Genomic DNA, 14472 nt, shown 5'->3' with positions numbered 1-14472 from the left:
AGGCCCCTGGGGGCTTAGGACTAAACCGGCAACTATTTTTGTTGACCTTTGTCCATGGAAGGTCCCTGCAAAATTTCATTGAAATTGGTTCAGGGATTTGGAGAAGAAGTTGAAAATGTGAATTGTTTACGGACGCACGACGGACGACGGACGACGGACGACGGACGACGACGGACAAAAGGCGATCGCAATAGGTCACTTGAGACTTTGTCTCAGGTGACCTAAGAATTGAATATCCAAACATATCAACTGAATATCAATTCAGCTAATGCCCCTTTCCATTTCGCCTGAACTACATCAGACACATTACAAGGTTTTTAATTTACCCGTATCAACACAAGCTAAACAAATATATCATATCTTCATACTGCATGGTGGCAAGCAGGCAAAGTATAAAATTATCAACATATCAACAGCCAACTTCATAATATGCATGTTGTCAGTATTTTCAATAGACCCACAGCCCTGGTCTATTATAAATGTTGTCAGTATTGTCAATACACCCACAGCCCCTGTCTATTATAATTGTTGTCAGAATTGTCAATAGATCGACCCACAGCCAGTCTATTATAAATGTTGTCAGTATCATCAATACACCCACAGCCCCAGTCTATTATAAATGTTGTCAGTATCGTCAATAGACCCACAGCCCTGGTCTATTATAGTTGTTGTCAGAATTGTCAATAGACCCAAAGCCAGTCTATTATAAATGTTGTCAGAATCGTCAATAGACCCACAGCAAGTCTATTATAAATGTTGCCAGTATTGTCAATAGACCCACAGCCCCAGTCTATTATAAATGTTGTCAGTATTGTCAATAGACCCACAGCCCTGGTCTATTATAATTGTTGTCAGAATTGTCAAAAGACCTACAGCCCCAGTATATTATAAATGTTGTCAGAATCGTCAATAGACCCACAGCCAGTCTATTATTAATGTTGTCAGTATCGTCAATAGACCAACAGCCATTCTATTATAATTGTTGTCAGTATTGTCAATAGACCCACAGCCCCAGTCTATTATAAATCTTGTCAGAATCGTCAATAGCCCCCCAGCCAGTCTATTATTAATGTTGCCAGTATCGTCAATAGACCAACAGCCAGTCTATTATAAATGTTGTCAGAATCGTCAATAGACCCACAGCCCTGGTCTATTATAAATGTTGTCAGAATCGTCAATAGACCCACAGCCAGTCTATTATAATATTGTCAGTATTGTCAATACACCCACAGCCCCAGTCTATTATAAATGTTGTCAGTATCGTCAATAGACCCACAGCCCTGGTCTATTATAAATGTTGTCAGAATCGTCAATAGACCCACAGCCAGTCTATTATAATATTGTCAGTATTGTCAATACACCCACAGCCCCAGTCTATTATAAATGTTGTCAGTATCGTCAATAGACCCACAGCCAGTCTATTATAAATGTTGTCAGTATCGTCAATAGACCAACAGCCAGTCTATTATAAATGTTGTCAGTATCGTCAATAGACCAACAGCCAGTCTATTACAAATGTTGTCAGTATCGTCAATAGACCAACAGCCAGTCTGTAATAAATGTTGTCAGTAGTGTCAATACACCCACAGCCAGTCTATTATAAATATTGTCAGTACTGTCAATAGACCCACAGCCAGTCCGTTATAAATGTTGTCAGTATCACCAATAGACCAACAGCCAGTCTATTATAAATGTGGTCAGTATCGTCAATAGACCCCCAGCCAGTCTGTTATAAATGTTGTCAGCCCCGTCCCTAGACCCACAGCCCCAGTCTATTATAGATGTTGTCAGTATTGTCAATAGAGCCACAGCCCAAGTCTATTATAACTGTTTTCAGTATTGTCAATAGACCCCCAGCCCCAGTCTATTATAAATGTTGTCAGTATTGTCAATACACCCACATTACAGCCCCTGTCTATTATAATTGTTGTCAGAATCGTCAATAGACCCACAGCCAGTCTATTATTAATGTTGTCAGTATCCTCAATAGACCAACAGCCAGTCTATTATAAATATTGTCAGTATTGTCAATAGACCCACAGCCCAAGTCTATTATAAATGTTGTCAGTATTGTCAATAGACCCACAGCCAGTCTGTTATAAATGTTGTCAGTATTGTCAATAGACCCACAGCCCCAGTCTATTATTAATGTTGTCAGTATTGTCAATAGACCTACAGCCCTGGTCTATTATAATTGTTGTCAGAATTGACAAAAAGACCCACAGCCCCAGTCTATTATAAATGTTGTCAGAATCGTCAATAGACCCACAGCCAGTCTATTATAAATGTTGTCAGAATCGTCAATAGACCCACAGCCAGTCTATTATAATATTGTCAGTATTGTCAATAGACCCACAGCCCCAGTCTATTATAAATGTTGTCAGAATCGTCAATAGACCCACAGCCAGTCTATTATAAATGTTGTCAGTATCGTCAATAGACCCACAGCCAGTCTATTATAATTGTTGTCAGTATCGTCAATAGACCCACAGCCCGTCTATAATAATTGTTGTCAGTATCGTCAATAGACCCACAGCCAGTCTATTATAAATGTTGTTAGAATCGTCAATAGACCCACAGCCAGTCTATTATTAATGTAGTCTATTATAAATGTTGTCAGTATTGTCAATAGACCCACCGCCCCAGTCTATTATAAATGTTTTCAGTACTGTCAATAGACCCACAGCCCCAGTCTATAATAAATGTTGTCAGTATTGTCAATAGATCCACAGCCCCAGGCTATTATAAATGTTTTCAGTATTGTCAATACACCCACAGCCCCAGTCTATTATAAATGGTGTCAGTATTGTCAATAGCCCCACAGCCCCAGTCTATTATAAATGTTGTCAGAATTGTCAATAGACCCACAGCCCCAGTCTATCATAAATGTTGTCAGTATTGCAATAGATCCACATCCCCAGTCTATTATAAATGCTGTCAGTATTGTCAATAGCCCCACAGCCCCAGTCTATTATAAATGTTGTCCGTATTGTCAATATACCCCCAGCCCCAGTCTATTATAAATGTTGTCCGTATTGTCAATATACCCCCAGCCCCAGTCTATTATAAATGTTTTCAATATTGTCAATAGACCCATAGCCCCAGTCTATTATAAATGTTGGCAGTATTGCAATAGATCCACAGCCCCAGTCTATAATAAATGCTGTCAGTATTGTCAATAGACCCACAGCTCCAGTCTATTATAAATGTTGTTAGTATTGCAATAGATCCACAGCCCCAGTCTATAATAAATGCTGTCAGTATTGTCAATAGACCCACCGCCCCAGTCTATTATAAATGTTTTCAGTATTGTCAATACACCCACAGCCCCAGTCTATTATAAATGGTGTCAGTATTGTCAATAGACCCACAGCTCCAGTCTATTATAAATGTTGTTAGTATTGCAATAGATCCACAGCCCCAGTCTATTATAAACGCTGTCAGTATTGTCAATAGACCCACAGCTCCAGTCTATTATAAATGTTGTTAGTATTGTCAATAGACCCACAGCCCCAGTCTATTATAAATGTTTTCAGTATTGTCAATAGACCCATAGCCCCAGTCTATTATAAATGTTGTCAGTATTGCAATAGATCCACAGCCCCAGTCTATTATAAATGCTGTCAGTATTGTCAATAGACCCACAGCCCCAGTCTATTATAAATGTTTTCAGTATTGTCAGTAGACCACCAGCCCTGGTCTATTATAGTCTGGGATAAATGTTGTCTGGGCTAGGATACAATTTTTTTTTAACATTTTGTCTTCTTTTAAGATATAAGATATATAATGGCCATTTTGTGGCTAGGATAATTTCCTTTCTTACTTCTGCACATGGATTTATCGTATTCTCAGCAATAACTGTTAAGTCATGTAATAGCTGTTGATATCAGAACGTCACCCTGAAAATTTTATAATTAATTTGTCCTCAATGTTGTTACCACTGCACTGCTTTATGCAAATGGCATTAAATATTAAAAATAATTTACGTATGAACATGAAGCTCCAACAACTTACAATTCTACATCTATTTTACATATTCCTATATCTTCGTAATTAAACCATTTTTACTGCTGTATTCCTGATAAAATCTGACAGATCAATTAAAAGTTCTGACAGCACTCTGACATATCATTTAAATCCCATTTTGCTCGGCAATCACATCTGCACTAATTATGCATTGGATCAATGCATAATTAGTAACAATCAGGAACATTTTTTTCTATAAATATATGTGTTACTTTCAATTTCAATTGATTTCATATTCTGATAAAAACCAGACACAAATAGTTAGTGAAGAGCAAAAAGAGTAATAATCCAACAACAACCAAACCTTGCTCAAGGACATACCAAGACTCATAAGGGAACTAAACATTATGTAAAAAAAGGACTTTTATTCAAAAATGTTAACCATGGTTTAATCCCCAACTGGTATCCAGCTTTGAACAAATGATAAAATAAGGAAAATTTCACTACTTTGGAGATACTCGATATATAATATTTCTTTTCTCCTTATTTGCCAATTAGTCACAATATAAAATCAATTGAAACTGAAAACAATTATTTTAATTTGATTGATTCATTAAAGAATCATGTTTGTATACAGTTCAGAAATATTATAACAAATACATAATCTTCCAAATGAATCGTAACAGCTCAAACCCTCATTTGCTGGTTCACTAAGGATTTAATTATTGTAAAAGTGATATTCACATGATGTCACCTGAAAGATAATTCTATTGATAGCTTATCATTCATAAATGCTTTTCCTCCCAAGCTTAACAGTTCTAGCCTTAACTAACAAGTCACAATGATAGTTATAAACAAATTAAAATGTTAACAATTTCCAGTATTGTAGGCAATCTATAGATCTCCTCCTTCAGATAAAACTTCAGTATAAAAAACAAGCAAAGGGCCATAACTCTGTTAATTACCGTATATAACACTCCAACATCCTAAAAGATTCAAAGTGGGATGCCTTTACTTAGACACATTTTTGCCTTAAATGATGCATTCCATATTTTGACAATCTTCCCACTGTAGCAGTCATCAAGGTTTCTTTATCCCACTCCCATGTTTAATTCAGTATTGACAAAGGGATATATCATTTTGAAATATTGCATTGATCAATGTATCAGCAGACAAAGCTCTACGACACCTTTGGTTTTTCTCATTTTAACTGATGACAGCACCGTTTTGGTGGTGGAAATAGTCTTACAAAACTAACTGGGGGGCTTCCGAAGCATTAATAATTCTGAAACAGCTCAATTTAGAATTTTTCAATAAGTACGTTTTCAAACTCTCTGGGAGTGCCCCGATTAGATTCAGTATTAGAACCTTTTTCCTCCCAAGAGGTACTCAAATACAAAATGTTGTGAGTGTTGGTGAAGAATACACGAGATATTCCATGAACGAAGCGAGACTGACAGACTGGTGGACCTAATGGCCCTTACGGTAGAGCGAGACTGACAGACTGGTGGACCTAATGGCCCTTACGGTAGTACCAGTTGGGGGCTAAAAAAAATAATTCTATCCTTGTATTGATTGGCAGAGACTCTTTCTTCCTGTACTTTAATCAAAACTACATCACATGATGTTAAACATGAAACACATGCATAAAAATGCACAAGGTTCCCTGACCATTGTCCATATTAAATTTAACACAAAGGTTCTCAAAGGAAGATTCTCAATAAAAAAAAACATTATGTAATTAAGTATCAGCAAGAAAGGCAAGTGCTCCATTAAAAATGAAAGGCAGGCATTTTCATATGAAATCACAAACGTTATAAATTCTGAGGTCCTTGGGTCTCCTGTATAAACATCTTGCCATGTCTACCCACTATCTAATCATAGAAATGTCAGACCTATACCAAATTTAGAGATTTGTTGTAGAGTGTTGACCTCCTACAGCTAAGTCTGAGGTCCACAGCTCATTTACAACATTGGGAGGCATATAATGTTAACTAAATTTGATAAAGATATATTGACAGAGCAATGCTTTCTATTTTTGTAAACTGGTGCTTTGTATAACTAAGAAAAAAAAATTGTTCCGTTTTTGTCTTCTAGTGGCTTATTACACTGACAAATGCCAAATCAATACTCAGCCCAACTTGAAAATGCCATCGGAGGTTAGGTGAGCTAGCTAGGGGCCGATCAATCGTCTGCAATATACCGCATCGAGATAGAATGCAAACTCAATCCAATCTATGGATCCTAACACAAATCAAGAGAAACAACCCAAAAGAACTGTACTTTCTAGTTAGGGATATACATCAATCCTATAATTAAAATATGACCTCTCTTGCCCTCCACTGGCCGTGGTGATCATCTCTTTCCTCCAGTATTTATTGTCAAATCAATCTATCCTATCCCATTTCTAAATTAAATGTGCTATTTATGTTCCATTAGGTATATAACTTAATCAACATCAGCAACCTTTCCTGTATACCTTCAATAAAGCCTTACTCTATATGTATCTCAAGTTGAAGGTGAATTGTTTAATTATCTCCCCTTCCTTGCAATACACTCTTATAATGAAATTCAATGTTCAAATACACTCTTATAATGAAATTCAATATTCCATCTAAGGTATGTGGGGATTATGATCACAAACTATTTGCATATATACTGATAATTTATTTTACAAAATACAATTGAACAAGTTACTGCATTAAACAAATTTTAAGTTAATTAGACGTCTGTGGAAAATAATGTACTTTTGTAGCCCTGAAGCCAAAGCTGACGTCAGGCTACGATAAAATAGACATATTTGGTTACTAGTGATTATCTATCAGAAATGGGCAATGGCACTATGATGCAAAGATTACCAATTCACTATGTCATTTAGTATCTACACGGTTCAGTTTGCTCCAGAATGGTATATGCTTAAGCAGAAGGTCACAAATTGGGTCCCAGAACTATTCACAGTTGAGTTTTATCACTTTACGAAGTAATAATAAAGACCCAACAAATATTGATGTTACTCCCTAGGCTTGACAGATTCAGCTGTAAAGCTATGTCCCTTGTTACTAAGGGATCATCAACTGGACATTCAGTTCTCTCGATGGCAAAGATAGAAATAATTTGGTTGATCCACAATTCAATCCTGGATGCAGTTTAACTAATTCCAATTTAAAAAAGATAATGTGCATGAATCTTTTTTATGATTTTAATCAATAACAAAAATTGTTCTATACAAAAGTTAACAGATTTGATCTTTGGGATATCAAGGGAAATACAAATAGTCTTCTTTAATACTGGATTTATAAATCAATAAAAGTATAACTTCAGAAATGTTAATGATGCCACCCACACACGACCGGAGCTTTGGAGCATAAAAATCTATTTTACTTTGTCTGCTATTCCTGTATGAAATCAATATATGTAACTTTTGAAAGTGCCAGTGCTACCACAACAACCAGGATGCAGTGAAAGTGTTTAGTAACAACAACTTAAGGGATTTTAAGGTACCTGCATATTTCCACAATATTGGTTAACCAATGCAATTACACACAAATCACATAATCCAATCAGGATCTCAGCATGGGCTCTGTCAAAGGTCACACCTATAGTAGATATCTTCTTTCGAAATTGTGGATTACGCTTAAGATATGATATTGGACTTTGATATTTCTGCAAAGTTTTTTGGGGGTCTGCATCAATATTCAGAAGGCATCACTTACTTTTTGGGATGTACAAAAATGCATGGATTCTTGCAGGATTTGCCGCTGATAGAAATCTATATAAGATTCCTTAGCTATCATGTCCATCGGCGTAAGAGATTGTAAACTAATACGATAATGACGTATGACAGCATACTCTTGTTTGTAATGTTGGAAGTTATTGCAATCCAAAAACCTTCCTATGATTTTCGCAGTATGGTTTATAAATCTACTTCATATCTCCCCTGCAAAGTGCAGTTATCGTTTGTAAGAAGCTGAACACCATGCACCAACTTGGAGAGCAGCAATTGCTTAAAGTGGGGACAAAAGCATATGTAAGATTTCTGTCTTCACAAATCTGTAGATGTGAAATAATGATCTTGAAGCAAAACCTGCCTTAATGCAGCAGACCTTGTGGTGTAACTGCCACAGGTGTATTCAGATTAACTAGATAGAACATGAAAATATGCCATAATTTCTAGTCTTCAACACAGATGGCAGTTAAGCCAAAGGTCTGCTGCATCTAGACAGTTCATTACTTACATTTCATTTTGATTTTTTAAAAATAAAAAATAAAAAAATGTAAAATTTACTATTGCCCATTTGTGTCCTTCAGGTCGGGTCAATACCTAGAACGGCTGGCACATAGGAGACCAGCTGTTATTGCATGCTTTTTCCATACAAATTTTTTAAAAGACTTATCATCAATGCTATTACAGTGATTCATTTTATTGTGTGCATATTATACCTGTAGACAGCGCTCAAAGGGATTTTTAAACTACAACTTGAATGTTTATTAAAAAATTCCAGATAATTTTCAATAGTCTTAAGCTGGTTTTGTTAGTTTTTGTTAATTTTCTCAACAGGGTTTTTTCATTCTCCCTATTGAGGAGGGAGACTCTCGATTTTGGACCCTTACAGTGAAATTGCTAAACTACATTCCAAGATATAATGATTTCACCTGGAAGAACTGAATATATGTCTTTTTAAAGGTTCATTTGGTCCCCAGGGGTATATGCACACATTTTTTTAAAGGTTTTAATTTTAAGCATGCAGAATCTCCCTAATGGAAATTTAAAAAGCTGGCAAGTATGCTATTTGCTGCTATATGTAGTGAGAAACCTATACCAATTACTTGAGACAGATAGGATCACATTCCAATCTGTTAATTCTATAATCTTAAAGCATATGTTGATTATATCAGTTCTACAACATGAAAATGTAATCAAGTACACTTTCGTTTAGTTACGCAAGTGACTAAAAGGCAATATGAACAAGATCATCCAAAAATTTAATTACGTAGTTCTTTTGCATATGCAAAACTTGTCACATGATTCCTAGCCTTCATAAAACATCTCTCAATGCTGCAGCCAATGGCCCTGTTCTGTAAGTTTAACAGAGATGTATGTGAAAATGAATAGATGTGCAAATATATGCATGTTCCTCCACTCAGCCAAAGTATTTCGTCAGAAATAAGTCATATTTGTCTCATTTGTCTGCAAAACACAAGGAAAACTTTTGGAATAGTGTTACATGTGCATGGATTATTGAGCAAAAAGAGCAAGCATATGCATGGTTTATTGTTCAATAATACATGACTATTAACCAATGAGAAGAGTTGTTACATTGCCAACATGGTAAAATAGCATTAACAAACCCCTCAGCAATTTGAAATAACTAATTACTGCTGATGTCACTGTGCTGAAAATGATACTTTGTGATGGTGACCAAGTCATGAAGGAAAATTACTAAGCTATTAAGCTAAGTTGTTTCCCTGTTCATTTAATTACTACAGATAAACTGATGTACTTTCAGCTATGGTAATAAATTGTACTACCTTCTAAGGCCAGATGAAAAAGTTGGTTTGTTTAGGGTTACCCTAACTATCCTTGTATTCACTAACAACCCCAAAGATTGTATGCCATTTTGTTGTGAAGCACTGATGAAGTCTGGTAAAGTCTGTGCTCTTTAATTACCATGTAATATTGTTGGGGGGTTTTGGGAAAAAATAAATTAACTCAGAGCCTTATTATTTCTGGTTGTAACCACCATAAACAGATGTATCATTTTGTTAGGTCTATTCTAAGTACAAAGTCATTATATAAGGTGTCTGTCATACAAATGTATGTTCATTGAACCTTAAAAGGGTGTAATCCATCATTGCACAATAACGCATCACTCATACAGTACTGTATTATTTATGGGGGGGGGGGGGGGGGGGGGGGATTTGGTTCATTAGGGCATAGGTACAACACTACTTGTTATAACAGGAAAATTATGACAAACTAACCTGATGTACATGGGACCTAAGATTTAATTCAATGTGGACATAATTACTTACAAAGTTTGATGTCCACAAGTCTGTTCTTTGCCTGGGAACACAAATATGAATTTGTTACAACAATTTGCAAGAAGCTTAATCATAATAAGTATGATTTGCTGCAAACTGACAATTGCTGCAAAATGAATTTGCAATAAGCTTGGTCATATAACGCATGTTTTGCAGTACAAATGACAGCGCATTGTTGCAAACAAGAACTTCCAATAGTTGGTAATGAGTCATGTTGTTACAAACAATAATTCGCTATAAGCATGATTGTAATAAACATGTTTTAATGTACCACTGACTAGCCATTCTGGATTGTTTTAAGTCTACTTGGGTTAAAGGTTGATTGGGTTAAAGGTTGATGTGCACCTACTTGCCAGAATGCCTGCGGGTGGAGTGTCAGTGGGTGTTGGAGGGCAGCCATCCTCCCATATCTGTAGTCATTATAACATGTACCTCTGCAATGACAACTCTTTCAATCTCTACCTATCGACCTCAACTTCAAGTGCAAAAAGCACACACTGATATAGCTGGATTGACAAATACGCTGGTGACCTAATTGATAAAGATGGAGTAAAATCGGCCAATCAGCAGCCCCTTTCTTGAACAGTCAACCTTAAGGTGAAACAAATCCTTGACACAGTAATCAACTTTGTTATCACCTTGTGATCACACGTGATATATGTGATTATGTTCTTATCATAGCTACATCGTAACAAGCCTACCAAAATTATTTTTTTAATAGTAGTTTAGAATGAAGGCTTTCTGACATGTCCCCAAGTCAGTGTGGTCCACCTGTTCCATATGTTATCATACTGACACAGGTACCTGAATACCTGTGAGGTACCATATCAGCCGTTTATATCCTGATAACACCTGGCCAGATCTCGGGTAAACATGACCTCTTGACTCTCAACAAAATTATTTATGTGCCTGAGTGTGAATTTATACCCATACATTTACATTTTTACTTAACAGTTATCACATATCACAACTTTGGCAAACCTTCATCTACTCTTATCTCAAATTCCACAAACTATTTCCACATTCATCTTCGTCTTCTGGGCAGGTTAGGCAGAGGTGGCAAGATAGAATTTAGAATAGGCACATAGTTTACATTATGTATTCATTGAAGTTTTGCAATTTTTTTACCAACCCTTGCAAAACCAACTGAAATATTGCAAAATATTGCATTCAGAATTCAAAAACCTTTTACAGACTAGTAGCCAATACACTATCACAGACAGGTGCATGTAAACAGTAATTATATGTTTCTCTTTCTCCTATCTACCAGGAAATAGGGACTGAAAAGACCATATTTGATAAATCTAAACTACTCTCTCAAGATTTTTGGGCCAATAAAGGAACTGAAGAAAAAAATAAGGTTTATTAAATCACCACTTATGACAAAAAGATGAAACAAGGAAAGACCAGATTTTTACCCCACCCATAGAGATGAACAACAAGACTTAAGCAAACTATTGAATCAGACACTATATTTCGGTCCACAGTCACTCAGAATGAAAGGCTTCTCCAAAATTTGGTCAAACTTTTGAACTTTGGCTAAAATATTTCAGTTGCAGAGATTTTTTCCAGACAGGTAGGGGAATAGGAAACACATTTTTTTACCTATCAGTAACTTGAGATTTTCCATATGATAAGGAACTTAAATATCTACAATTTTCCTAACTCAAAATCAAGGAATTTGCAAAAGTTGATGAACATTCATCAAGCTGGGACTAGACAATATGATGGGTGCCTCATATTGAGCAGATGTTTGCTTTTGTTTTAGTATTTCAAAACAGTGAAAGCAGCTCATGTTAAATTTAGACTTACAAAGTTTATTTCACTTGCACATGCCATTATGAATCCAATTCAGTGATCGACCTCACTTATCTGACTTTATAAATATATGCTTTCAAGCAAAGCTGTGACATAGCCATTGTCATGTTTACATTCCCTTCGATTGTTGAACCTTTGTATGCTTTTCTAAACCCAAAATAAGACCAAATGTGAGATGTTTTGGTATCAGTGTAATTGTAAATGTATGAGCTCCTCGCCACCCATGCCTCTGCCATCTACCATTTTAGATTTAATGAGGTAAGCAGTGATTCAGTTCGTTCTTTACCAATAATAAAAACATTGATTAAATTGAACTGAACGATAGTCTGATAATAGACTTAATAGCTCAGATAAGATCAATTTTGAAAATTTCTAATAAAGAATTAAAATGTCACAGATACCTGCACTTTGACCCTCTGGAATCCGAAATAGAAAAGTAAGTCCATTCCTCTAAAAATAACTACCTGTCATTGTCATCCTGAAGTGCTATTAACAAACATCTTGTAGCTCTTGTTTATTTCAGTATGAACAGTAAAATACTATACCCAAGGCAGACTTCCTTCTGCTTCAATGAGATAACAAGCAACCTTGATGTATTTTCGTTATATTGCACTTTTCAACCTATAAATCACTTATCGGTTCAAGTATATACATTGTCCTTCTTGATAATAATCTTCAACATTGGACCAATTCCAAACACTTCAAAATCATTGAGGTACTTAACAGTGGCTTGCAACATAATAAAGCATCTACATGACCCGGCCAACAGACAAATTAACAACACTAGTAATGGAGCTCAATAAGGCAAAGTCTAACCAAAGTCTTAGCAGGAAATATAAGTCACAGTGACCTACATTGGACATATTGGTGTAATACTCCTCAAGGTGTATCCATAAGTTTGAATATAGTGTTGGACAACTAGTATTTGAGTAATACATCTGAACACAAAGTCTAACCAAGATGTTGTATGGATGGTGGACCCATACTGACAGCAAAAAAATGGGGTTAATAGACCGATTCTTAAATATGGATACAGCTCATGAAAAATTTACAAATCAATTATGACATTTTGTAATCACTCGTTGTTACCAGAATGTTTTATTCATATACTGTACATCTTGCTGGAGCAAATAATCAGAGATATGACATGAAGAAGAGCTTTAGTAATTATAAAATAGTATTATCATTAATATAGGTCTTGACCTGCTAACCAATCCCTATGTTCAAATAAAACAAGCATAGCTAACGCATTGGGTCCTTGGCATTTGAACTCGCAATTAAATTTTAGATCCTTCTTTATACAACCGCATGATATCGTAAGGGACTACTGTATTATATGGATTAATTACAGTAAATGGTTTCATCAATTGTGTCATAAATACTTCAGCTTTATATCTCTTAAGCTGGTGAATTCCCCATGACACATAATCAAGATTAATGAACGCTTGTGTTTTGCCTGGGGTCATATAAGCTAATATCTTATTCATGGTCGTTGTAGGTGATATAGTTAAAAAAGTTCAGCCGATAATTTCAAGAATAATCTTTGAATAAACCTTGTGTAAAACAAGGCTGAATCACCAAATAGAACTTAGGATCATATCTTTATTATTCGGATAAAAATTCATTACATACTGCTCATGTAATATATCTGGCATAGCAGGCATACATTATATGCATTCTTATTTACATGTCACTAGCTGTTAAGCAAGAATGACCTTATATAATCATAATTAGGATACAACTAAATACATCACAAATACATAAGGTTATCATATACCACTATTTCAAGATCAGGCCCTCACAGAAGTCCTCCTATTTTACAATCATTAATGGTTTTGAAAGACATGGAGTATCGCTAACAAAAATGTTATGGGTTATTTACAGTAGAATTAATTGTTGGTAAGCAGTGTGGTCACTATCAATTTTAATATGTCACCCAAAAAAAAGGGGGGCTTAGAAGTTTCCAATCTGGACATGATTCTTACAGAACTATAGCTGGTACATTGTCAATATCTGAAAATTACACAGAAAAATGGAGAAAATCTATAAAAGTAGAATGGTACTGAATACCAGTAAAATGTTGTCAATATGTGATGTTTCAGTGACTATTGCAATATGAACTCTGTCATTTTCAATTTAGAAATCCCAAATTTGATTGTTCTTGCTGAAATGAAAGAAAACCTTCAAAAAGAAAATGGTATAACTCTTGTTCGACAATACATGTAAATGCAATAGCTCCATGCCAACACCAGTCCAAGGTTTTTTTAAAGTGGCCTTAATCAAGTTCCATCTATCTCTTTCGAATACCAAGAGAGACGGTGATAATATTAAGATTTAAAGAAATGCTGTATTGACAAACCAGGTTTATAATCATCCGTTGGTATTGAAATTCTTCCCATTATGACTATTTATTAAACATTATGACATTTCATGAAAACAGAAAATCAATCATCAAAAATGTCAACTATAACTTTCAACACAATAGAAACTGATTTTCTGAGTAGAATTATCATGAAATTGATTTCATGGTATTCATTATAGCTGTTTCTGATGGTCCATCACAATCTCTGGCTTGGTGGCTAGAAATCAATGTTATCAGTGAGCATGGCTAGTGTGTCTCTGCACAATCATAGCCACAAAAACAGA

General features: G+C 35.5%; 1 protein-coding gene across 1 annotated transcript in view; it reads right to left on the bottom strand.

Annotated features, from left to right (window-relative positions):
* The window catches only part of LOC110467253 (estrogen-related receptor gamma-like), a 100113-nt gene that overhangs the window by 83520 nt on the left and 2121 nt on the right, over positions 1–14472 (bottom strand). The gene's annotated exons all lie outside the window — the stretch shown is intronic.

This window comes from Mizuhopecten yessoensis, unplaced genomic scaffold (assembly GCF_002113885.1).
Source record: "Mizuhopecten yessoensis strain PY_sf001 unplaced genomic scaffold, ASM211388v2 scaffold11167, whole genome shotgun sequence".
Classification (NCBI taxonomy): Eukaryota; Metazoa; Mollusca; class Bivalvia; order Pectinida; family Pectinidae; genus Mizuhopecten; species Mizuhopecten yessoensis.
Note: the sequence above shows the minus strand (reverse complement) of the source record. Positions and strands in the feature narration are given on the sequence as shown.